The sequence below is a fragment of the Rattus norvegicus genome, chromosome 1 (assembly GCF_036323735.1).
Source record: "Rattus norvegicus strain BN/NHsdMcwi chromosome 1, GRCr8, whole genome shotgun sequence".
Lineage (NCBI taxonomy): Eukaryota > Metazoa > Chordata > Mammalia > Rodentia > Muridae > Rattus > Rattus norvegicus.
The window spans coordinates 83874863-83902137 of record NC_086019.1 but is presented as its reverse complement, the minus strand read 5'-3'; positions in this window follow the sequence as shown (position 1 = coordinate 83902137).

Here is a 27275-nt window from a genome sequence, read left to right as displayed (position 1 = left end):
TACAAATTGGAAAGGAAAAAGTCAAAAATCACTATTTGTGGATGATAAGATAATATACATAATTGACCCCAAATTTCCACCAAAAAACTCCTATGACTGTAAAACAACTTCAGCAAAGTGTTTGGGTATAAAACTAACTCAAACAAATCAGTAACCTTCCTCTACTCGAAGGATAAAAAGGCTAAGAAAGAAATTAGGAAAGCAACCCCCTTCATGATATTCACAAATAATATCAAATATCTTTGTGTGAATCTAACCAAACAAGTAAAATATCAGTATGACAAGAACTTCAAGTATCTGAAGAAAAAAATTGAAGAAGACCTCAGAAGATTGAACGGTCTCCCACATTCATAGATTGGCAGCGTTAGCATAGTACAATGGCCATCCTCCCAAAACAGTCTACAAATTAAATGCAACATCCATCAAAATTTCACCACCATTCTTCAAAAGACATGGAAGGGAAAATTTTCAGTATCACATCGAAAATAAAAAAAGCAGGATAGCAAAAACAATTCTTAAAAATAAAAAAAAAATCTTCTGGCAGACTCACTATCCCTGACCTCAAGATGTACTACAGAGAAATAGTGATAAAAACTGCATGGCATTGGTAGAGACACAGGCAGGGAAATTAATGGAATAGAATTTAAGATCCAGAAATAATACCACACACTTTTGTACAAAGATGAGGTCCACATAAAACCAGTATCTTTAAATTAATAGAAGATAAAGTGCACACTCAAACTAATAGAAGATAAGAAGAAAAGAATCTCAAATACATTGGGATGGGAAAATTTCCTGGACAGAATATAATTGGCTCAGCCTGAAAGATCAACTGTAGACAAATGGGATCTAATAAAACTGAAAAGCTTCTGTAATGGAAATGAAACCTTCAGTAAGAAAAAAACAGCAACATAAAGATTGGGCAAAGCTTTTACCAACCCTACATCTGATAAAGGGCTAATTCACAAAATACACACAGAACTCAATTAGTTAAACTGCAGAGAGCCAAATAACCATATTAAAAATGGGGTCCAGAACTGGACATAGAATTCTCAACAGAGGAATCTTGAATCATCAAAAAAAGCCTAAAGAAGCATTCTACAACCTTAGTCATCAGGGATATGAAAATCAAAATGACCCTAAAATTCCACCTTACACCAATTAGAATGGCTACGATCAAAAACTCAGGGGACAACAGATGCTGGAGAGGGTGAGGTGAAAGAGGAACACTCCTCCATTGATGTGATTGCAAGTTGGTAGAACCACTCTGGAAAAAATTTTGTCAGTTCCTCAAAAAATTGAAAATAGTTCTAGCTGGACAACCAGCTATACCACTCCTAGGTATAAGATGTTCCAACACATGCTCCACTATGTTTATGGAAATGTTTGGCTCTTGTCTGCCATAATTGGCTTTGCCCTTTCAATTTCTTCTAGTCATCAGATCCTTTTTCTCCACAAATGCATTCTCTCTTTCTCTCTCTTTCTCTCAATCTCTCTCTCTCTCTCTCTCTCTCTCTCTCTCTCTCTCTCTCTCTCTCTCTCTCTCACACACACACACACACACACACACACACACACACCAGGCACCCTCTTTCCTTCATTACAATCACTGATATGTGTATTATGATGTTATGAACCTTGATTAATACCTTCATTTTATTTCAGTGAATTGGATGCCAAATTAATTGGAATCTTTCTCAATTTCATATAAAATATCTCTCCCATCTCTACCATCAAAAGTTTCAATTTTCCTAGTATACCTCACCACACCAGAAGACAGGAACCAACTTGTCTGCATATTGAACTTGATTTCCCACTAACAGACAGATCTTGCGGTTGTTTGTTTGTTGTTGGTTTCATTAATTAACTTTCATCAATTTATACATCTCCAGTGAGGTAGGGGAAATAACAAATATCCAGACTGAGTAAGATGGTTCAGTTCTTTTATCCAAGACTACTCCTGACAAGAGGGTCAGGAGTCCAAAGCCCTCCTTATCTATAAAATGGCACTGATGCTAGCCTTGTATACATGCTTTTTGCAATCCCTGCCTCCAAACAAATATCTCTTAACCACTGTCACAGTAGAACCCCTTTAATTTTCATATATATTTTCCTCCTATTTCCCTCCCTCCATCTACCTCCCAGGGTTATTTTGTTCCCCCTTCTAAGTAAAAGTGAAACATCTGTACTTTGGTCTTCTTCTTTGTTTTATTTTATTTTATTTTATTTTATTTTATTGGTCTGTAAGTTGTTGCACTACAAATGTCTACACTTACATTTTCTTGGACCTTTGTTTGTTTTGAGCCAGAGTCTTTAAGACTCCAGGCTGGCCACACATTCACCGAGGAGCGGAAAATGACACTTAACTCTTGGACATGTGTTTCTACCTACTAAATATCAGCATTACAGGTGTGTGGCACTATATCTGGCTTGCCTTTTAGCTTTTCTTTTGATGTATGTAGGTGTGTGTGTTTCTGATGTTGTGAATGTGTATGTGAGAATGCAAGCTTGCTTGTGCCAAAGATTGAATGTGATGAATGAGAACAGGCCGTTGTAATGGGTTGTTGCTATATTTTTAATGGTAAAAGGTTAGTCCACATGTCAACACAGTGCTAGGCATCCCATTTACCATTTTATCGTATCACAGCATTATTTAGAATTTTTGAAACAATATATTGCTAATTTGTGATATGGACTCATTGTTACTCTCCTTATGCCTCAGTCTCCTGAGTACAATATAGATGTTTGGGTAGATTTGAAGATGGCTGGCTGGATAGGCAGACAAGCAGACAGACAGACAGAGTGGCAGACTGATTGATAGACTTACAGACATTCAGGGATTAATTGATGATACATAGATGATATATCACATATTATTTATCAGTCATTCACTCTTGATAGGATTTCGTATATTGGTGATAGTCTTATTTACTTTTCTGTTGTTGAGATAGAAGATCATGAATAATGACATGTATAAAAGAAACCATTTAAATTGACTTGTGGTTTCATAGTGCTAGAGTCCCTGATGGCATAGAATAAGCATGTTTGACATTTAACATCTTGAACAGTACCTTGGAGCGAAGTGCAACAAAATTTTGGCAATCAGGTGAAAGAATGAAAAAAAGCCAGAATTCAATTTTTACATTTTATTATTATGAAAATTTTTGACTCAAATAAGAATCATAATTGTAGGATTTCTTCATAATTCTGTGTATTTAAACTACTAGGTATAGCTTAGACTACATTAATTTCCATTAATTCCTATATATTGTGGACATTGCCATCACGGTATATGTGTGAGAATAACTTTTGAATGTTCCATCACTTCTACCATGTTGGTACCAGGCTTAAGCTCAGATTCTCAAGCTTAGAGGTAAGGGACTTTATCTACTGAGCCATCTCACCAGATTGATATTTGATAATTAATGGATTTTGAGATGAAACAGTAGGTTCTATGCACACAAGAGCAAAGTCAACAGAACAGGTAAAGTATCCATTTTTAATCCAGATAGTTTTTTTTATATTAATCTAGTTGGAAACGTTCTTTAGAAAAGCCTGCATTTTTATTATGGAACACACTATTGAAGTTTTGGGCTAAGCTTCTATGAAATGACTATTTTAAATGCTAGTGATGCCAGAAAGGCATGAAGAAGAAAGATAGGGCAGATCTCATGGTGGTTGTGAAGTCCTAGCTTGTCTCCATTTCAATCTATGCCTAGTTTCCTGTGCAGATGACTAAAGATTTCAATCCAATTAACTCAAAACTATGTACATGCTACGGATACAAATGTTTGTATGTCCTTGTATTTAAATTAGTTTTCATAGATCATACTCTTGATTGGGTAAAAATAAAATGTACTGATAGTTTTGTGGAATAGAAGTCTGAGGTCTGATGCGTTTTGTTTAGGTCTGTTCCCTTGTAGAGTACCATGGATTGGTCTGTTTCAGGTTACTTTCATTTATTTGTAAATGTATGTCTTCTTACTCTGTCTTCACTGCATTTTTGCTCTGTGTTTTTGTTGAAAATTCAATTTTAAGGACACCAGTTCCATTGGTTGTTGTATCTGAATGACCTTTCCTTCAATTTCTGCTCCATTCTTATTGTTTCCAGGTTTCTTTAGACAGAAACAATTCAGAGTTTAAAATTTAAATCTAAAATTTTTAGATTGTTGGCACAATCCCTTAACTGGGAGCCATGTCTATCTATCTATTGGAGGTGGTCTCTTAAGATGGTATTTCCCCTCTCTTGGACATTTTGCCTAATGTAATCCCTTCAGCAAATCCTACCGGCGTGCACCACCACTACCGGCATGCGCCACCACAACCGGCTCCCATTGGACCTGGGAGCTTCTTGCATCCCTGGTATCTGGGACTTTCTTTTTTTTTTATTATTATTATCTTGAGTATTTCTTATATACATTTCAAGTGTTATTCCCTTTCCCGGTTTCCGGACAAACATCACCCTCCCCCCTCCCCTTCCTTGTGGGTGTTCCCCTCCCAAACCTCCCCCCATTGCCACCTTCCCCGCATAGTCTAGTTCACTGGGGGTTCAGTCTTAGCAGGACCCAGGGCTTCCCCTTCCACTGGTGCTCTTACTAGGATATTCATTGCTACCTATGGGGACAGAGTCCAGGGTCAGTCCATGTATAGTCTTTAGGTAGTGGCTTAGTCCCTGGAAGCTCTGGTTGCTTGACATTGTTGTACTTTTGGGGTCTCGAGCACCTTCAAGCTCTTCCAGTTCTTTCTCTGATTCCTTCAACGGGGGACCTATTCTCAGTTCAGTGGTTTGCTGCTGGCATTCGCCTCTGTATTTGCTGTATTCTGGCTGTGTCTATCAGGAGCGATCTACATCCGGCTCCTGTCGGTCTGCACTTCTTTGCTTCATCCATCTTGTCTAATTGGGTGGCTGTATATGTATGGGCCACCTGTGGGGCAGGCTCTGAATGGGTGTTCCTTCAGTCTCTGTTTTAATCTTTGCCTCTCCCTTCCCTGCCAAGGGTATTCTTTTTCCTCATTTAAAGAAGGAGTGAAGCATTCACATTTTGATCATCCGTCTTGAGTTTCCTTTGTTCTAGGGATCTAGGGTAATTCAAGCATTTGGGCTAATAGCCACTTATCAATGAGTGCATACCATGTATGTCTTTCTGTGATTGGGTTAGCTCACTCAGGATGATATTTTCCAGTTCCAACCATTTGCCTACGAATTTCATAAACTCGTTGTTTTTGATAGCTGAGTAATATTCCATTGTGTAGATGTACCACATTTTCTGTATCCATTCTTCTGTTGAAGGGCATCTGGGTTCTTTCCAGTTTCTGGCTATTATAAATAAGGCTGCGATGAACATAGTGGAGCACGTGTCTCTTTTATATGTTGAGGCATCTTTTGGGTATATGCCCAAGAGAGGTATGGCTGGATCCTCAGGCAGTTCAATGTCCAATTTTCTGAGGAACCTCCAGACTGATTTCCAGAATGGTTTTACCAGTCTGCAATCCCACCAACAATGGAGGAGTGTTCCTCTTTCTCCACATCCTCGCCAGCATCTGCTGTCACCTGAGTTTTTGATCTTAGCCATTCTCACTGGTGTGAGGTGAAATCTCAGGGTTGTTTTGATTTGCATTTCCCTTATGACTAAAGATGTTGAACATTTCTTTAGGTGTTTCTCAGCCATTCGGCATTCCTCAGCTGTGAATTTTTGTTTAGCTCTGAACCCCATTTTTTAATAGGGTTATTTCTTTCCCTGCGGTCTAACTTCTTGGGTTCTTTGTATATTTTGGATATAAGGCCTCTATCTGTTGTAGGATTGGTAAAGATCTTTTCCCAATCTGTTGGTTGCCGTTTTGTCCTAACCACAGTGTCCTTTGCCTTACAGAAGCTTTGCAGTTTTATGAGATCCCATTTGTCGATTCTTGATCTTAGAGCATAAGCCATTGGCGTTTTGTTCAGGAAATTTTTTCCAGTGCCCATGTGTTCCAGATGCTTCCCTAGTTTTTCTTCTATTAGTTTGAGTGTGTCTGGTTTGATGTGGAGGTCCTTGATCCACTTGGACTTAAGCTTTGTACAGGGTGATAAGCATGGATCGATCTGCATTCTTCTACATGTTGCCCTCCAGTTGAACCAGCACCATTTGCTGAAAATGCTATCTTTTTTCCATTGGATGGTTTTGGCTCCTTTGTCAAAAATCAAGTGACCATAGGTGTGTGGGTTCATTTCTGGGTCTTCAATTCTATTCCATTGGTCTATCTGTCTGTCTCTGTACCAATACCATGCAGTTTTTATCACTATTGCTCTGTAATACTGCTTGAGTTCAGGGATAGTGATTCCCCCTGAAGTCCTTTTATTGTTGAGGATAGCTTTAGCTATCCTGGGTTTTTTGTTATTCCAGATGAATTTGCAAATTGTTCTGTCTAACTCTTTGAAGAATTGGATTGGTATTTTGATGGGGATTGCATTGAATCTGTAGATTGCTTTTGGTAAAATGGCCATTTTTACTATATTAATCCTGCCAATCCATGAGCATGGGAGATCTTTCCATCTTCTGAGGTCTTCTTCAATTTCTTTCCTCAGTGTCTTGAAGTTCTTATTGTACAGATCTTTTACTTGCTTGGTTAAAGTCACACCGAGGTACTTTATATTATTTGGGTCTATTATGAAGGGTGTCGTTTCCCTAATTTCTTTCTCGGCTTGTTTCTCTTTTGTATAGAGGAAGGCAACTGATTTATTTGAGTTAATTTTATACCCAGCCACTTTGCTGAAGTTGTTTATCAGCTTTAGTAGTTCTCTGGTGGAACTTTTGGGATCACTTAAATAGACTATCATGTCGTCTGCAAATAGTGATATTTTGACCTCTTCTTTTCCGATCTGTATCCCCTTGATCTCCTTTTGTTGTCTGATTGCTCTGGCTAGAACTTCAAGAACTATATTGAAAAAGTAGGGAGAGAGTGGGCAGCCTTGTCTAGTCCCTGATTTTAGTGGGATTGCTTCAAGTTTCTCTCCATTTAGTTTAATGTTAGCAACTGGTTTGCTGTATATGGCTTTTACTATGTTTAGGTATGGGCCTTGAATACCTATTCTTTCCAGGACTTTTATCATGAAGGGGTGTTGAATTTTGTCAAATGCTTTCTCAGCATCTAATGAAATGATCATGTGGTTCTGTTCTTTCAGTTTGTTTATATGATGGATCACGTTGATGGTGTTCCTTATATTAAACCATCCCTGCATGCCTGGGATGAAGCCTACTTGATCATGGTGGATGATTGTTTTGATGTGCTCTTGAATTCGGTTTGCCAGAATTTTATTGAGTATTTTTGCGTCGATATTCATAAGGGAAATTGGTCTGAAGTTCTCTTTCTTTGTTGGGTCTTTGTGTGGTTTAGGTATAAGAGTAATTGTGGCTTCATAGAAGGAATTCGGTAGGGCTCCATCTGTTTCAATTTTGTGGAATAGTTTGGATAATATTGGTATAAGGTCTTGTATGAAGGTTTGATAGAATTCTGCACTAAACCCGTCTGGACCTGGACTCTTTTTGGTTGGGAGACCTTTAATGACTGCTCCTATTTCCTTAGGAGTTATGGGGTTGTTTAACTGGTTTATCTGTTCCTGATTTAACTTCGATACCTGGTATCTGTCTAGGAAATTGTCCATTTCCTGAAGATTTTCAAGTTTTGTTGAATATAGGTTTTTATAATAAGATCTGATGATTTTTTGAATTTCCTCTGAATCTGTAGTTATGTCTCCCTTTTCATTTCTGATTTTGTTAATTTGGACGCACTCTCTGTGTCCTCTCGTTAGTCTGGCTAAGGGTTTATCTATCTTGTTGATTTTCTCAAAGAACCAACTTTTGGTTCTGTTGATTCTTTCTATGGTCCTTTTTGTTTCTACTTGGTTGATTTCAGCTCTGAGTTTGATTATTTCTTGCCTTCTACTCCTCCTGGGTGTATTTGCTTCTTTTTGTTCTAGAGCTTTTAGGTGTGCTGTCAAGCTGCTGACATATGCTCTTTCCTGTTTCTTTCTGCAGGCACTCAGCGCTATGAGTTTTCCTCTTAGCACAGCTTTCATTGTGTCCCATAAGTTTGGGTATGTTGTACCTTCATTTTCATTAAATTCTAAAAAGTTTTTAATTTCTTTCTTTATTTCTTCCTTGACCAGGTTATCATTGAGTAGAGCATTGTTCAATTTCCACGTATATGTGGGCATTCTTCCCTTATTGTTATTGAAGACCAGTTTTAGGCCGTGGTGGTCCGATAGCACGCATGGGATTATTTCTATCTTTCTGTACCTGTTGAGGCCCGTTTTTTGACCAATTATATGGTCAATTTTGGAGAAAGTACCATGAGGAGCTGAGAAGAAGGTATATCCTTTTGCTTTAGGATAGAATGTTCTATAAATATCCGTTAAGTCCATTTGGCTCATGACTTCTCTTAGTCTGTCTACATCTCTGTTTAATTTCTGTTTCCATGATCTGTCCATTGATGAGAGTGGGGTGTTGAAATCTCCCACTATTATTGTGTGAGGTGCAATGTGTGTTTTGAGCTTTAGTAAGGTTTCTTTTACATATGTAGGTGCCCTTTTATTTGGGGCATAGATATTTAATATTGAGAGTTCATCTTGGTGGATTTTTCCTTTGATGAATATGAAGTGTCCTTCCTTATCTTCTTTGATGACTTTTAGTTGAAAATTGATTTTATTTGATATTAGAATGGCTACTCCAGCTTGCTTCTTCTGACCATTTGCTTGGAAAATTGTTTTCCAGCCTTTCACTCTGAGGTAATGTCTGTCTTTGTCTCTGAGGTGTGTTTCCTGTAGGCAGCAGAATGCAGGGTCCTCGTTGCGTATCCAGTTTGTTAATCTATGTCTTTTTATTGGGGAGTTGAGGCCATTGATGTTGAGAGATATTAAGGAATAGTGATTATTGCTTCCCGTTATATTCATATTTGGAAGTGAGGTTATGTTTGTGTGCTTTCATTCTCTTTGTTTTGTTGCCAAGATGATTAGTTTCTTGCTTCTTCTAGGGTATAGCTTGCCTCCTTATGTTGGGCTTTACCCTTTATTATCCTTTGTAGTGCTGGACTTGTAGAAAGATATTGTGTAAATTTGGTTTTGTCATGGAATATCTTGGTTTCTCCATCTATGTTAATTGAGAGTTTTGCAGGATACAGTAACCTGGGCTGGCATTTGTGTTCTCTTAGGGTCTGTATGACATCTGTCCAGGATCTTCTGGCCTTCATAGTTTCTGGCGAAAAGTCTGGTGTGATTCTGATAGGTCTGCCTTTATATGTTACTTGACCTTTTTCCCTTACTGCTTTTAATATTCTTTCTATATTTTGTGCGTTTGGTGTTTTGACAATTATGTGACGGGAGGTGTTTCTTTTCTGGTCCAATCTATTTGGAGTTCTGTAGGCTTCTTGTATGCCTATGGGTATCTCTTTTTTTAGGTTAGGGAAGTTTTCTTCTATGATTTTGTTGAAGATATTTACTGGTCCTTTGAGCTGGGAGTCTTCACTCTCTTCTATACCTATTATCCTTAGGTTTGATCTTCTCATTGAGCCCTGGATTTCCTGTATGTTTTGGACCAGTAGCTTTTTCCGCTTTACATTATCTTTGACAGTTGAGTCAATGATTTCTATGGAATCTTCTGCTCCTGAGATTCTCTCTTCAATCTCTTGAATTCTGTTGGTGAAGCTTGTATCTACAGCTCCTTGTCTTTTCTTTTGATTTTCTATGTCCAGGGTTGTTTCCATGTGTTCTTTCTTGATTGCTTCTATTTCCATTTTTAATTCCTTCAACTGTTTGATTGTGTTTTCCTGGAATTCTTTCGGGGATTTTTGCGATTCCTCTCTGTAGGCTTCTACTTGTTCTTTAAGGGAGTTCTTTATGTCTTTCTTGAAGTCCTCCAGCACCATGATCAAATATGATTTTGAAACTAGGTCTTGCTTTTCTGGTGTGTTTGGATATTCCGTGTTTGCTTTGGTGGGAGAATTGGGCTCCGATGATGCCATGTAGTCTTGGTTTCTGTTGCTTGGGTTCCTGCGCTTGCCTCTCGCCATCAGATTATCTCTAGTGTTACTTTGTTCTGCTATTTCTGACAGTGGCTAGACTGTCCTATAACCTGTGTGTCAGGAGTGCTGTAGACCTGTTTTCCTGTTTTCTTTCAGCCAGTTATGGGGACAGAGTGTTCTGCTTTCGGGCATGTAGTTTTTCCTCTCTACAGGTCTTCAGCTGTTCCTGTGGGCCTGTGTCTTGAGTTCACCAGGCAGGTTTCTTGCAGGGGAAAAGTTGGTCCTACCTGTGGTTCCAAGGCTCAAGTTTGCTCGTGGGGTACTGCCTAAGTCCTCTCCACTGTGGCAGCAACCGGGAAAATCTGTGCCGTTCCTTCCGGGAGCCACCGTGCACCAGGGTTTCAGATGACGTTTGGTGTTTTCCTCTGGCGCCTGGATGTGCACAGAGTGCAGTCTCTTCTGGTTTCCCAGGCGTGTCCGCCTCTCTGAAGGTTCAGCTCTCCCTCCCACGGGATTTGGGTGCAGAGAACTGTTTATCCGGTCTGTTTCCTTCAGGTTCCGGCAGTGTCTCAGACGCAGGGGTCCTGCCGCTCCCGGGCCCTCCCCTATGGGAACCCAGAGGCCTTATACAGTTGCCTCTTGGGCCAGGGATGTGGGCAGGGGTGGGCAGTGTTGGTGGTCTCCTCCGCTCTGCAGCCTCAGGAGTGCCCACTTGATCAGGCGGTGAGGTCTCTCTCCCACGGGGTTTGGGAGCAGAGAGCTGCTGCGGTCCGGGATCCGCCGGTGTGGGACTTCCGGTAAACACAGGAAGTGCCCGGCCTTAGAGGAATTTTGCCTCTGTGTGTCCTGAGTTCACCAGGCAGGTTTCTTGCAGGGGCAAAGTTGGTCCTACCTGCAGTTCCAAGGCTCAAGTTTGCTCGTGGGGTACTGCCTAAGTCCTCTCCGCTGTGGCAGCAACCGGGAAGATCTGCGCCGCTCTTTCCAGGAGCCTCCGTGCACCAGGGTTCCAGATGGCGTTTGGTGTTTTCCTCTGGCGCCTGGATGTGCACAGAGTGCAGTCTCTTCTGGTTTCCCAGGCGTGTCCGCCTCTCTGAAGGTTCAGCTCTCTCTCCCACGGGATTTGGGTGCAGAGAACTGTTTATCCGGTCTGTTTCCTTCAGGTTCCGGCAGTGTCTCAGGCGCAGGGGTCCTGCCGCTCCCGGGCCCTCCCCTACGGGAACCCAGAGGCCTTATACAGTTGCCTCTTGGGCCAGGGATGTGGGCAGGGGTGGGCAGTGTTGGTGGTCTCCTCCGCTCTGCAGCCTCAGGAGTGCCCACTTGATCAGGCGGTGAGGTCTCTCTCCCACGGGGTTTGGGAGCAGAGAGCTGCTGCGGTCCGGGATCCGCCGGTGTGGGACTTCCGGTAAACACAGGAAGTGCCCGGCCTTAGAGGAATTTTGCCTCTGTGTGTCCTGAGTTCACCAGGCAGGTTTCTTGCAGGGGAAAAGTTGGTCCTACCTGCAGTTCCAAGGCTCAAGTTTGCTCGTGGGGTACTGCCTAAGTCCTCTCCGCTGTGGCAGCAACCGGGAAGATCTGCGCCGCTCTTTCCAGGAGCCTCCGTGCACCAGGGTTCCAGATGGCGTTTGGTGTTTTCCTCTGGCGCCTGGATGTGCACAGAGTGCAGTCTCTTCTGGTTTCCCAGGCGTGTCCGCCTCTCTGAAGATTCAGCTCTCCCTCCCACGGGATTTGGGTGCAGAGAACTGTTTATCCGGTCTGTTTCCTTCAGGTTCCGGCAGTGTCTCAGGCGCAGGGGTCCTGCCGCTCCCGGGCCCTCCCCTACGGGAACCCAGAGGCCTTATACAGTTGCCTCTTGGGCCAGGGATGTGGGCAGGGGTGGGCAGTGTTGGTGGTCTCCTCCGCTCTGCAGCCTCAGGAGTGTCCACTTGATCAGGCGGTGAGGTCTCTCTCCCACGGGGTTGGGGAGCAGAGAGCTGCTGCGGTCCGGGATCCGCCGGTATCTGGGACTTTCTAGTGGTTTCCCTCTCCACATCCTAAGACAGATGCAGATACTACTACACATTTCTATTCATTCTCCTGGCCCCATGTGACTTGTCCAGCAGGTCCAGTTATTCAAGGTTCCGAAGGGGCATTACCCTTGGGCCAAATGGGGGGGGGAGAGAAGGAGACCAAGCAAGATTCTAGTGTCAAGGTCTCATTTATTGGGATGAACATTACAGCTTTTAAGGCTTTCAGGTAGGGGGAGTGACCTTTGTGAAACACGAAGGAGAGGCAGATGAGGGTATAGGCAGTGATAGCTGGAGGCAAAGAGGTCAGGCGGTAGACGATGAGGTCAGGCAGTGGAGACACCGGGTGTTGACTCAGGAGATAACTGATTTTTGCTTAGCTAAAACATCCTGTGAGTGTTATCTTCCTGTGACGTAAATTCATGGGAGAGGCTTTTGTCCCACAATCTTGAGGCTTTATGGTAGTCATCTTAGAGGAGTATGTGTGGCCAAGAGTCATGTAGCCACTTTGAGCTATACAGTCACAAAACAGCCAGGCCCAAATCCAATATGGCTCCCTATATCTCCCCCGTTTTTCTTTTATAAAAGACCATTATATTATCCTACTTCCCATTTTCTCCCATTTTCTTCCCCTCTCCCACCCAGATCCCCCCTCCATTTTCCTCCCATGATTATTTTGTTCTCCCTTCTAAATAAGTTTGTTGCCTCCACACTTTGGCCTTCCTTCCTTTTAAACTCTGTGTATGGTTTCCTGGGTCTGCGTTACTTCACTCAGGATGATAATTTCTAGTTCCACCCATTTGACTGAAAAATTCATGGTGTTTGTTTTTCATAGCTGAGTAGTATCGCATTGTGTAACTAAACCACATTTTTTGTATCCATTCTTCAGTTAGTGGAATATATATATATATATATATATATATATATATATGTGTGTGTGTGTGTGTGTGTGTGTGTGTGTATGCCTTAAAATGATAAATACAAGTCTAAATAATATGTATTATCTGAGTGAAGATACCTCTTTCAAGGCAGATTTTCTGTGACTTCTCAATATAAAATCTTAATGTGAGGACAGCTTTAGAATAAAGATAGATAGATAGATAGATAGATAGATAGATAGATAGATAGATAGATAGATCAACAGACAGACAGACAGACAGACAGGAAAATAACTAGGGCTAGTAAGGGAGCTGGTGACAGAGCACTTGCTTGGAATATGTGAGTTCCAGAGCATATAGAATGACCTAGAGATTCAAGAAACTTGATGTGTTTAATCATAACATAGTCACAAGCTGGACTAAAGTCATTTGGCAACTTTACTTTTCTGTGGTGATAGAGTTCAATGGCTTAAGGAACATAAAGTGCTAAAGAACCTCAGAAAGGATCAAAGAGTCTCTGTGATTTTCTGACAAATATTACAGAGCAGTCATCTTTCTCTTGGATGAATGCCTCAAGCTATTCTTCCAATGATTCTGGTCTCCTATTTTAATTGATGGCATTCCAGACAGGATAACTTGAAACTATAACTTCCCTGAGATTTCTGAAGAAATAACCTTTCACATAAGAACAGGAGAATGGAAAAACCTATCCACTCAGTTGCTAACATCTTCATTTTATTTCCTAGGAGATTTAATAAATACCTTCCAAGTATCAATAGATGATTAGTTTACATTTAATGCATGTCCATGGTGTGGTACTCTGTTGTGTCCATGTGCATATGTCAGGACAAGTGTGTGGATATTAGAGTGCAAACTGGTTGACTTAGTTCTCTACTTCCACCAGTTAGTTGGCTCCAGGTATTTATCTTTACTCTCCATACTTGATATGATTTCTCTTCTGTCCCGCGCTACATCTTGCCAGCAGGAACGATGCGGCACACACAGGATCCTTCTGCAGAAAAGCTTTAATGTGTCTTGAGAGGGAGAGCATAAGCTTACAATGCGGAGACGCCGAGTGAAGAATAACCGTCCCTTATATAGGAAACTATCCTTGCCTAGGACATGTCACTCTCTGACTGGTCGCTGCCAATTATGCCAGATCACGTACCAAAGCGTACGTGTCCCTTTGAGTAGGGAAGTTACCAGGCGACTGCGTATTGCCCTTTTTACTAGGTGCGTTCTGCCGGATGCCGGTGCCATCTTGTAATGGAGTTTGTGAGGACAGCTCCTCACATCTCCCCCTTTTCTGTTTTTTAAGCAAACAGGACACCCAGATATAGGAGGGCGAAGACAGAGGTCATATCCTTGTACAAAGTTGGCGAACCTATACAAGAGAGATACCCTTAGGCTGTTGTTGGGACCCAGGGAACTCCCGACCCGTCGCACTGCCATTTTTCGAGGGAGGGAAAACTGGGGCAGAAACCCTCAGGTAATATGACATGCCTTCCAGGGAGCGTATTTGGTAGAACTTCCCTGTGCGATGCTAAGCTCGTCACCCCTCATGGGCTGCTCAAGCTGGACACTCTAATCCTGTGCAATGAACCGAGGTTCTAGGAGTGCAAGAGCTGTCCAGCCGGCAACCTGTTGCTTGAGCATGGTCAACCAGATATTGGCTGACGCTCCTTGTTCAAGGGCTACAAGCGCCTGGGCGATCACTACTTTGTCCTTTCTTGTTTGAGATCTCAATTTGCAAAGCAACCAGAGGAGTAACACTAATCCACAGCAGAGGATCACTCCAAAAAGTCCCACTCCCACCCATTCCTTGAAATAAGAGACTGCTGAAGTGGTCCAGGACGACAATCCCTTCGTCAAAGAGAGGTCCAGTCAGGTAGAACTTACTTGAATGATGGTCGCTCTCAGCTCCTGAAGTGTCTGTTCAAACTCCGAGGTCCAATTCTGTAACAGATGCTGTGAAAGACTCTTAGACATATTAGCAGCTCGGGTAAATTTGTCATATTATATGGAGGTGACACAAAGGCCTGGGAGTTTTTGCTCACAGCCAAGCTGGGCCAGTTGCCATAGAATGTCTAATTGCTCTCGGACCAGATCTATACGTTGGTTGACAAGCATAAGGCCTCCCTATATCTGAGTATTGGCCAAGGCCTGTCTGTCCCGAGCCACAGAGACAGTGGCCGATAAATCATTGATAGTTTGGGTTGTCTGTACTGAATTTGACAAGGCCAATGCCGAGGCAGTAACTGAGGCAGCGACTGCTGTCGTAGCAATAATGCCAGTAATAATTGCAGAAATACCAAAATCTCTTTTTCCTCTAAATAAGGTCATGGTCCCCGGGGTATCAACAGGGATCGGGATAAAGCGAGGCATGCGGGTAACTACTGCGATATTTTATATGAGTAGCTGTCCAGACAGAGGCAGCAGGTTTGATGTTCCCCGTCCAGGAAAATGACAACCGTCCCTTTTCGCCCTTTCCTCCAAGTAGCATCGCCATGGGCGTAAGATCGTGCAGCTACCATTAACACAATGTAAGGCCACCATAATAGAGAACTGTGGCGTTAGCCACAATGTCCTCCTCACCAGTTCTCCATGTGGCCTCCCTTAACCAAGCAGAAGATTGATTACATAACATAATGCAAGGGAGATCAAAAGATGTTTTGTTGAATATGCCAAAACAAAGGCTGCCCTTAAGGGGAATAGTCCTATTTTCTTTTAGTCGTTCAACTTGTGGATCCTTAGGTAAATAGGCCAACCCTAAATCCCTGTTAGTGGTACATCACCGGCATCGGGAGTGGAAAGGTTGACATTATTATTCCCCATCGTAGCTCGCCCTGCACCGTTGCTGGCATCCATGGAAGAAGAGTGAGGAGGTGCAGGAGTCCCACTCCCTTCTTGATCACTTGCTGTGATGCTCCGAGTAAGTCATCCTGGGATCCATATGGGATTTTCATTGTCCTGTGGAAAAACACAGACAGCTCCCCTGGATCTTATTAAAACAGGATCTGGGCCTTTCCATTCATTTGTCAATACATCCTTCCATTTGACTAATTCTTTTGTCCTCTTGGGCTCTGAGCAATGTCGCTCAGCCGCTGTTTGTCCAGCTTCATCAAGATTTAAAAAATTTAAATTAAAAAGGGCCAGAACAGTGGCCACTTGGGGTGTTGGGGGGAGTTCTATCATAATTCCCCTTTTTGTTTTATTAAATATGATTTGAGCGTCCGATGAGCACGCTCTATGATTCCCTGTCCTTGAGGGTTGTAGGGCAGGCCCGTCAGGTGGGTAACCTGCATCTGAGCACAAAACTGACGGAATTTTTGAGATGTGTAGGCGGGACCATTAACAGTTTTTGCACATTTTGGCTTTCCCCAAGCACGCCATGCTTCAAGGCAGTGCTGAATGACATGTGTTGTTTTTTCTCCTGTAAGTGGGGTGGCATGTAGAATGCCAGAACATGTGTCTATAGATACATGCACATACTGTAATTTTCCAAAAGTAGAATTATGAATAACATCCATTTGCCAGATTTGCAATGGCTGTATTCCTCTCAGGTTGACCCCGATGTGAGGAAATGGGAGGAACTGGCAGCACTGTTGGCATTGGGTGACTATATCACGTGCCTCTTTTCTAGTTATAGAGAAGCGGCGGTGTAAAGTTTCTGAGGTGACATGGAAATTGCCATGAAAGGCTTTAGCGGCCTCTAAAGGAGAGGCCAGGGCCACAGCTATCATTTTTGTGGCTTTGTCAGCCAAATCATTCTCTGAACTCATTGGGCCAGGGAGTCCAGAATGGGCCCATATATGAGTAATATATACAGGGAATCTTCTATTTAATAGGATAATTTGGATTTTTTGGAAAATATCTGCCACCTTACTAGTGGTTTTAATTATACCGGCAGTTTCAAGAATACTAACAGCATTAACCACATAGGAGGAATCTGAAACAATATTTAGAGGAACCTGGAATTTTTCAATGACCTCCATGACCACTAGGCATTCTACCACTTGGGGTGAGGTTTCAAAATATTATCGTGAGAATACTTGGGAGTTTACCACATATGCTCCCACCCCTGTTTTTGACCCATCCGTATACACTGTTATCCCCTCCTTTAATGGTCTGTGGGATGTGACGCGAGGGAAAACAACAGGTTGTGATCTTGCAAAACACAATAGGGGGTGTTTAGGATAATGATTATCTATCTTCCCTGTAAAGGATGTGAGCAGCACTGCCCAATCATCAGAGGTAGCGGCTAGAGTTTGGACCTGGTAGGGTTTATATGGGATAATCAAGGATTGGGGTGGAGTCCCAAAATGACAGATGGCAGCTTTTAGGCCCTTAATAGCCAGATGTGCTACCGCGGCTGGATACCAATCAATAATCTTCACAGGGGAAGCATGTGGATGGATCCATAACAGTGGACCTTGTTGCCATAAAACTGCAGTGGGTAAATCCTTGGTATCTAGTACACAGAGTGAAAAGGGTAGAAACCAATCAATGCGTTGCAATTGGGCCTGTTTTATGGCATCTTCTACTTTTAGTAAGGCCTTGGTTGCAGCGGGAGTTAGCACACGAGGGGAGGTGATGTGGCCGTCCCCTTCCAATATTTCGAACAAAGGTTTTAATTCCGCAGAAGGGATTTTCAAAAATGGTCTCAACCAGTTGATATCTCCCAAGAGCTTCTGAAAGTCATTAAGAGTATGGAGGTGGTCTCTACGGATTTCCAGTTTCTGGGGTATAATCTTATCAGGGAAAATAATGGATCCTAGAAAATGACCTGTGTCAGCAATTTGGACCTTTTCTGTAGCAATATGTAAGTCCCATTGTTTAAGGGTTTTTTGTAATAAGCAATAGGCTTGTTTGAGTAATTCTAAGTCTTTATGACACATCAATATATCAACCATGTAATGGATTAACAGTAAATTTGGATTGGTCTCCCTGACTGGTTTGAGGGCTTCCTGAACATATAACTGACACATCGTAGGGCTGTTGGCCATGCCCTGAGGTAGGACCTTCCACTGGTATCTTTTATCAGGTTCAGTATGATTAATTGATGGGACAGTAAAAGCAAACCTGGGCCTATCAGGGGGTAAAGCAGAATAGAGAAAAAACAATCCTTGATATCTATTATTACCAAATTCCAATCTTTTTGTAGGGCTGAGAGTATAGGAAGGCCCCGCTGAATGGGTCCAAGGGATTCCATCTGAACATTAATGGCCCTCAAGTCATGGAGTAGTCGCCATTTTCCTGATTTTTTCCTTATTACAAAGATTGGAGTGTTCCAAGGAGAGGTGGAGGGCTCCAAATGTCCCAATCTTAATTGTTCATCCACCAGTCCTGTAGCTGCCTGTAATTTCTCAGAGGTTAATGGCCATTGGGGAACCCACACCGCGTACTCTGTCCTCCATGATATGGGTCGTGCTGCCCCAATGGCGCCTAGGAAAAACCCAGGCCTTGTTTATGGGGGTTGGCGATCGGTTCAATGGGCGTGAGACGACCCTGTTCTAATCGCCCTAGGCCTTTCCCTTCCTTATAGCCCATCCTTGACATCATGTGGGCCACTTGTGGGGGGTATTCATTAGATAAGGTCAGTCCCATGGTCTGCATAACATCCCTCCCCCAAAGATTAACAGCTGGGGAAGTACAAAAGGAATAAATTGTCCCTGTCGACCATCGGCAGTTGTCCAAGTTAGAGAGGCAGAGCTGATCATAGGGCATGACTGGTAGCCTAATCCTTGTAGCGAGTGAGAAGATTTTGTGGTAGGCCATGATTGAGGCCACCATTTTGAGGAAATTATACTTTTATCAGCCCCAGTATCCAGTATGCCTTCGAATTTCTTTCCATTAATTTCTAAGCTCAATTTTGAGCGGTTGTTAAGGTGAACCACCAAATATGCCGAATCATGACCAGTGGACCCCATGGGTCCCTTGCTATCCTGTATCGTGGCCTGGGAGCACGGAAGGAGTAATAACTGTGCTATTCTATCTCCTTTACTTATGGAAAAAATCCCATCGTGACTTGAACAAAGAATCTGAACATCAAGAGAGCGCTGAGCTTCAACAAGGCCTGGATGGACTATCAGTCCTTGTAGGGCGAGAGATCCTCTCCCAAGGACAAGGCCTATGGTTCCCGGGGGTAGATGCCCCACAGTCTGAGCAGGAATTGGCTGAATGCCCATCTGGGGCATTAGAAAGAAGTCTGAGGCGGCACGCAGGTCCAATTTTGTGTCGCCTCTTGGGTGACCTCCTCTGCTGGGGTCGTGGCCCTGTGAAAGCGGTTCCCATATCTTTGAGGGCCCTGGGACCAGGGGCCCACCAGCCCGTTTTTTGACATCTCATTAGGCTGAGTCTCCAAAGGAGGGAGTAGTTTGCCTTTAATGTCTCTCACTGATCGGCACTGGTCAGCCCTATGGTGGTAGCCTTTGCCACATCGGACACAGAGGGTTGCAGACCCCTGTCTCCTTTTGTCATCCTGCAGTCTCTTTTTAGATGGCCTGTTTTCCCACATTGAAAGCATGATCTTTTATCCGTCCCTTTAACGGGGTGTCGCTGGGACTGGAGAATGGCGGCCACCAGGCCTGAGTTAGTAAGGGGCCCTCCAAGTTCCCTGCAGACTCTAAGCCAATCCTGTAGCCCTTTATTTCTTTGGAGGGCTATGGCTGCTCGGCACTCCTGGGTGGCTTGCTCGAAAACGAGCTGTTCTATAGGCGGTGCTGCTTGTTCAGGATCGCCAAAGATTCGTCCTGCAGCCTCTGTCATTCTAGCTACAAAATCTGAGAAATTTTCCTGGGGTCCCTGAATGATTTTTGTAAGTTGATTATCGATCCCTCCTCTCCTGGACAGTGCCTTCCAGGCTCTAATAGCCGTGCTGGAGACCTGAGCATAGGTGTCCCAGTGGTAAGCAGACTGATCAGCTGCAAAGCGGCCCTGTCCTGTTAAGAGTTCGAAAGTCCATTCCTGTTGCTCAGGTATTAAGGCCGTTGCATTCGCTCTTGCCTGTGTTTGGGCTGCCTCATACCAGAGCGCTTTCCATTCCATGTATTGGCCCATGCTGGCAAGGGCTGCCTTAGCAATCATCTGCCAATCAGCTGGTGTCAATGCCGTCATGGCCAACCTGTCGAGTTGTGTTAGAGTAAAGTTGGCCGTGACTCCATACTTTCTAACTGATTCCGCTAATTCCTTAATCTGATTATATTCAACAGGGGCATGGACCCGTCCTCCCTCCAGAGTCTCAAAGACAGGAAATGTCATACTCAGCTTTCTTCTCACCCTCTCGGGGACTAGTGAGAAGGCGCGTGAGCATGTCTCATATGGAGGGGGCGCCGTTGGTGGCGGCCACGCTAGAAGCCTTCTATTACTTCCCCTACATTCATCGGGGTAATATCTTTCCTCCTCATATTTAGCTGCTTCCTCATCTAGCTCGGCCTCCTCCTCTGAGTCTAAGGTTTTATTTTCAGAGCTTTCAGAACTGTCGAGGTTCAGCGTTTCTAGCTCTTTCACAGGGTATAGGCTGGCTCCCCCTCCTGGTTTATGTGTAGAGGAGGAAGTGCTGGAATCTGAAAATTTCAATGCTCCCTTGTCTGCGGACTTACCGGGAGGGCCTTTTTTCTTTCTTAGGACGTCCTTTTTCTTGCGCGCGCCCAACCTCTCACTACGTTCGGTTTCTGACATACTGTCCTGGACTACCTCGAGAGTGGCCTGTCCTTCTACTACTGCTGCTTTACATGTTTCATCCTTTAAACAATTCTTAACCAGCTTCCATATAGCTTTGGTCCCTAGGCGCAGATCCTCTTTCGCCAATTTTCTGTCAAGGTCCTTTCCGAGTTTGTTCCATGAGGCAATTGTAAACGAGCCTGAACAGGCAAACCAAGGAGCCACCCTCTCCACCTCCTTCACAAAGTTTTTAAGTGTTCTTCCTCCAATTTTGATGTCCCTCTGCTTTAACACTGTTTCCAAGGCCGTGACCACAGACTGTGAGGATCCCATGATGGGCCAGGAATGCTCTCTTATGTACAGGAGTCTTACACGCGCCTCCCCGGACGGTGCCGCTTATCTATGTCGGCCTTATCACGTCCTTGCTCCCCAACAGTCAAAATCGAAGGTAAAAGGGAGCTGCGCGAAGCTCACTTATATACGAGAGACTGAGACGCGCCTTCAGCTGCTGTGATCGTCCTTTTAACAGCGAAAACGGTGAAAACAGAACATAATAATAAGAAACAGTAGGTTGGCTCCCAGGACAAATACTATAGCCTCAACAAATCCTTCCCAAGGCGGTGACAACCCCAGACCAAAGTCCAAGAGAGGCCTGCCTCTCCGAACGTACCTGCCTGCAGTTCTGAATCCTCCTTGTCGCCAAGGGATCTCCGAAGGTGCTGACGATGGCAAGGTCTTTCCCGGGTTTTCGGCACCAGATGTCCCTCGCTTTCTCTCGCCAGCAGGAACGATGCGGCACACACAGGATCCTTCTGCAGAAAAGCTTTAATGCGTCTTGAGAGGGAGAGCATAAGCTTACAGTGCAGAGATGCCGAGTGAGGAATAACCGTCCCTTATATTGGAAACTATCCTCGCCTAGGACGTGTCACTCTCTGACTGGTCGCTGCCAATTATGCCAGATGACGTACCTAAACATACGTGTCCCTTTGAGTAGGGAAGTTACCAGGTGCCTGCGTATTGCCCTTTTTACTAGGTGCATTCTGCCGGATGCCAGTGCCATCTTGTAATGGAGTATGTGAGGACAACTCCTCACACTCTTCACTGGTTAAAAGTAGTCAGTGTCTTTTGGGGTGGGAGGCAGAGTCTCAGGTAGCAAAGTCCAGTCTCAAATGTTACATGTTTGTAACTTTTATGAACATGTTACATATTTGAATGTGACCTGGAAGTCCTAATATTTTCCTTCAAAATTTCAAGTACTGGAGTTTCCGGTATGCATCAGAATACCTGGGTATCTGTGGACTCTTTTACAAATGTTTTATAGGATGCATTAACCAGTTATCCATTGTAAAAGTTCCCTGAATTTGATACTGTGCTAGTATCCAAATAATGGATTGATGTGATCGTTATGTTTTGGGTTTTGGTCTACTCCTGAGAAAAGCTCTAATAAGGATTGAAAAGACATTTTTTCTGCATGTTTGTTTAATATTCACGTCACGTATTTCTCAATGTATATATTCACTTTTGTGCAATGCCTGTGGTGGATAGAAGTAGGAATCAGATCCTATGGTGCTGAAATTGCAGGTGGTTGTAAGCCAAGCAAAATTCATCCTGGGACTAAGTCCACTCCCCTGGAACAACAGCAAGAATTATTAACACCTTAGCCATCTCTCTATGTAGTGTAACTGTAGATAACTCTACATTTGTGTTATAATATGCATAATTACTAGCAGAGGAGTGGTTAATAAAGTGTTCAAAGTTCACAACACAAAGCTCTGGAAGACCATATAACCAAAGTACTGTCTAACAATGATATGTACTGTTTCAGATCCTCAGGACTCCTGGTTGTTCCTTATAATCCTCTGTCAGTTATACTAGTAATTTGAGTGGCTATTACTACAACAGACCATTTGACTCAGTGGGTGTAAAACTGTGAAACCACACCAAGATAGAGTAATCAGTTGCTAATGCATGAACATGCTGATCATAATAGGAAAACTGTAAAGACTGTTTCAACTAACAGCACAGGATTTACTTCATTTGAATTCATTAAAACTGAAAGATTATTGGAGACTGATATGGATGTCTCCTGAAAGGCTCTACCAGAGCCTTACTAATACAGATGTACATGCTTGCAGCCAGCCCCAGTGGGGGAGTTAGTGAAAGAACTGAAGGAGCTGAAGGATTTTGAAACCCCATACAAAGAACAACAATATCAACCAAAAAGACACCCCAGAGCTCCCAAGGACTAAACTACCAACCAAAGAATACACAAGAAGGGACCTCCAGCTCCCCATAGTGGGAAAGGATGGCATTATCTGTCACCGTGAGAGGGGATGCCCTGGGTACTGTGAAGGTTTGAAGGCCCAGATTAGGGGTAATACTAGGGCAGTGAGAAGGGAGTGGGTGGATGAATAGGGGGAGCACCCTCATAGAAGAAGGGGGAAAGGGTAGGATAGAAGTCTTGCAGAGGAGAAACTAGGAAGGAGAATAAGATTTGAAATGTAATTATGCAAAATAAACAATAATTTTTTTTGAAAAGTTAAAAAAAATTCATCGTACTAGGTTAATTTAGAATAATTAATGAATTAAGCTTGGTTACTAGTGAAGCAGTGAAGTGGGTAAGAGGACTTTCAGGGCAAGAATGATTTTTTTGAGGTCTCTTTTTTATCTTTATTAACTTGAGTATTTCTTATTTACATTTTGATTGTTATTCTCTTTCCCGGTTTCCGAGCCAACATCCCCCTAACACCTCCCCCTCCCCTTCTCTACGGCTGTTCCCCTTCCCATCTTCCCCCACTACCGCCCTCCCCCAACAATCACGTTCACTGGAGATTCAGTCTTGGCAGGACCAAGGGCTTCCCCTTCCACTGGTGCTCTTACTAGGCTATTCATTGTGACCTATGAGGTTGGAGCCCACGGTCAGTCCATTTATTGTCTTTAGGTAGTGGCTTAGTCCTTGGAAGCTCTGGTTGCTTGACATTGTTGCTCATATGGAATCTCCAGCCCCTTCAAGCTCTTCTAGTCCTTTCTCTGATTCCTTCAACGGGGGTCCCGTTCTCAGTTCAGTGGTTTGCTGCTGGGATTTGCCTATGTATTTGCTGTATTCTGGCTGTGTCTCTCAGGAGATATCTACATCCAGTTCCTGTCGACCTGAATTTCTTTCTTCATCCATCTTATCTAGTTTGGTGGCTGTATATGTATGGGCCACATGTGGGGCAGGCTCTGAATGGGTATTCTTTCTGCCTCTGTTTTAATCTTTGCCTCCCTATTCCCTGCCAAGGGTATTCTTGTTCCCCTGTTAAAGAAGGAGTGAACATTGGCACTTTGGTCATCCCTCTTGAGTTTCATGTATTCTGTGCATCTAAGGCAATTCAAGCATTTGGGCTGATAGCCAATTATCAATGAGTGCATACCATGTGTGTTTTTCTGTGATTGGGTTACCTCACTCAGGATATTTTCCAGTTCCATGCATTTGCCTATGAATTTCATAAAGTCATTTTTTGACAGCCGAGTAATATTCCTTTGTGTAGATGTACCACATTTTCTGTATCCAATCCTCTGTTGAAGGGCATCTGGATTATTTCCAGCTTCTGGCTATTATGAATAAGGCTGCTATGAACATGATGGAGCATGTGTCTTTGTTATATGTTGGGGCATCTTTTGGGTATATGCTCAAGAGAGGTATAACTGGGTCCTCAGGTATTTCAATGTCCAATTTTCTGAGAAACCTCCAGATTGATATCCAGAATGGTTGTACCAGTCTGCAATCCCACCTACAATGGAGGAGTGTTCCTATTTCTCCACATCCTTGCCAACATTTGCTGTCACCTGAGTTTTTGATCTTAGCTATTCTTACTTGTATGAGGTGAAATCTCAGGGTTGTTTTAATTTGCATTTCCCTTATGACTAAAGATGTTGAACTTTTCTTTATGTGTTTCTCAGCCGTTCAGAATTCCTCAGCTGTGAACTCTTTGTTTAGCTCTGAACTCCATTTTTAATAGGGTTACTTGTCTCCCTGTGGCCTAACTTCTTGAATTCTTTGTATATTTTGGATATAAGCTCAGGTCAAGAATGTTAAGCTGAGTTCATATACCACAATCCCTATTAAATCCAGGTCCTGTCATTAAAGCCTGCAAACCTAGCACTGAGTGAAAGGGGTAAGAAGAATCAGATAATAGGGCCTCACTATGCAATAAGAGTAGCCATGAATAATGAGCCCCAGGTGGTATGAGGGAAGGGTGATCTCAAAAATATTCGAAAGAATGTGATTGGGAAAGTAATTACACATCCCTTTACATCTTCCACATAAGAGGGGCCATATCTTCACACATGCACACAGGTTCACATGCCATCCACTCATACATGACTGTCCACACATATCCATATAAACATGTGGATGCAACACAAATATACACATATTTCAATATCACATACAAGTACAGATATACACACATCTACACATCTACACATCATGCATGAATATACACATGAGTACATACAAAACTATACATACATGTACAAAAATTATACGTAGATGTACATGCATAAATACACACACACACAAGTTCTTAGAAGAAAACTGTGGTTTTATAACTATAACACTTTGTCACATTACCATATAATTGGGGTGGAGTCACCCATTGGCCAGTGCTGATCTCACTACTCAGTAATAGTGGTGAAAACAGGTATCCAGTTGTAGTTTGTAGTTTGTCTCATGAAACCTATTCCAATTGTTCCTCAGTTGATCTGAAGAATATTTTTGATGTACCAAAAAAATCTCTACTCAATGAGGAGTACTTCCTATCTACCCCCCCATCTGCCCCTGACAGACACATTTCTTTCTTGTTCCTGTGATTCTGATTACTATATTTATTTTGTGCTGGTGACATTACTAAGTATCTCTTCTTTGGTGACCAGATTGTCTTACAGAGAACAACAACCTCAGAATCTAAATTGATTCTCTTTTATCATGTGCCAGGTGTTCTCCATATTGAAGACTGATTAAGGAGTGTGTGTGTGTGTGTGTGTGTGTGTGTCTGTGTGTGTGTGTGTATGTGTGTGTATAACTGTGTCTGTGTCTCTGTATATGTCTGTGTTTATGTCTCTGGGTGGCTATGGTTCTCTCTGTCTCTGTCTACTTAGCTGTGTGTGTTTGTGTGTTTGATTTGTGTATGTATACCTATGTGTGTTGGTTATCTTCTCATTTGGAGTAAATAGGCCTTTTTTTGGTATTCTCTGAAACCACATTTTTCTGTTTCTGTTTTTCAAAATAGTTTTCATGAAACTCAGGATGAAAGTCTTTGAAATCCTGATCATTTAGATTTTATGTATGAGGTGTTGTGATTTAAATTATACAACACATTTCTGACTCTGAAAAACATTTTTTTAATTTTATAGATTCACTTTGTTAATTTGGATATTCTCTATGCCCGATGGTTAGTCTGGCTAAGGTTTTATCTGGACACAGAAAATGTGGTACATCTACACAATGGAGCTCTACTTTGCTATCAAGAAAAATGACTTCATAAAATTCATAGGCAAATGAATGGAACTAGAAAATATCATGCTGAGTGAGGTAACCCAACCACAAAAAGCCACACCTAGTATATACTCGCTGAATAAATGGATATTATCCCAAAAGCTCAAAATACCCAACATAAAATCCATAGCCCACATGTTCGAAAGTACAGATGCCTCAGTCCTTCTTAAAAGGAGGAAAAATATTCATAAGAGGAGATATGGAGACAAAGTGTGGAGCAGAAACTGAACAAATTGCCGTTCAGAGCCTGCCGTCACTGGGGATCTACCCCTTTGTCATAGAGTCACAAAGCCCAAACAATATTGCTGATGCCAGAAAGTGTATGATGACAGGAGCCTGTCGTAGCTGTCTCCTGAGAGTATCTACCAGAGCTTGAAAAATACAGAGGCAAATGCTTGAAGCCAACCATTGAAGTGAGACTGGAGACTGGAGGAGAAGGGAGAGAAGTTGCGGAGAGAACATGTAGGCTGTCATTAAAATCCCACTCTGCGTATTTACAGGTAGTTATGAATATTCTTAAGGGATGGATGTGTACAGGGCTTTGTATGTTTAGGTGGGCAATTATATCTTATCAATTGGATCAGTAGGTTATTGTGGTATGTGTTCTTTCTTGTGGAGAACTGAGTTTTGGAGAGTGCGTGGCAGCAGACACTAGGCCACCAGGGAGTTGGGATGAGTGTTGATGGCAAGATGTCTAGCAGATTTCTTTGGGCAGTGTGGTGCCAAATCTAGTGCAAGTGAAAGACCACCATTTTTCATAATTTTACAACAACATAACGGGGTTCCCTTTGGAGGATTTAGAGAAAGGATTAAAAGAGCTGAAGGGGTTTGCAACCCCATAAGAACAATACCAATCAACCAGAGCTCCAATGGAAAAATCACCATCCAAAGAGTACACATAGACAAATCCATGATTCTAGCTTCATATGTAGCAGAGAATGGCCTTGCTGGGCACCACTGGGAGGAGAAGTCCTTGGTCCTGCCAAGGTTCGACCCCTGAGTGTAAGGCAATGTAAGGGGGAGAGTGGGAAGGGAAATGATTTGAGAGGGAAACACGTTTGTAGAAGAAGGGGGGAGGGATGGAATAGGGGGCTTATGGCTAGGAAAATGGCAAAGGGAATAACATTTAATATGTAAATAAAAATTATCCTATTAAAAATACTACTGAATACATTTTGAATAATCTTTTCACAGGAA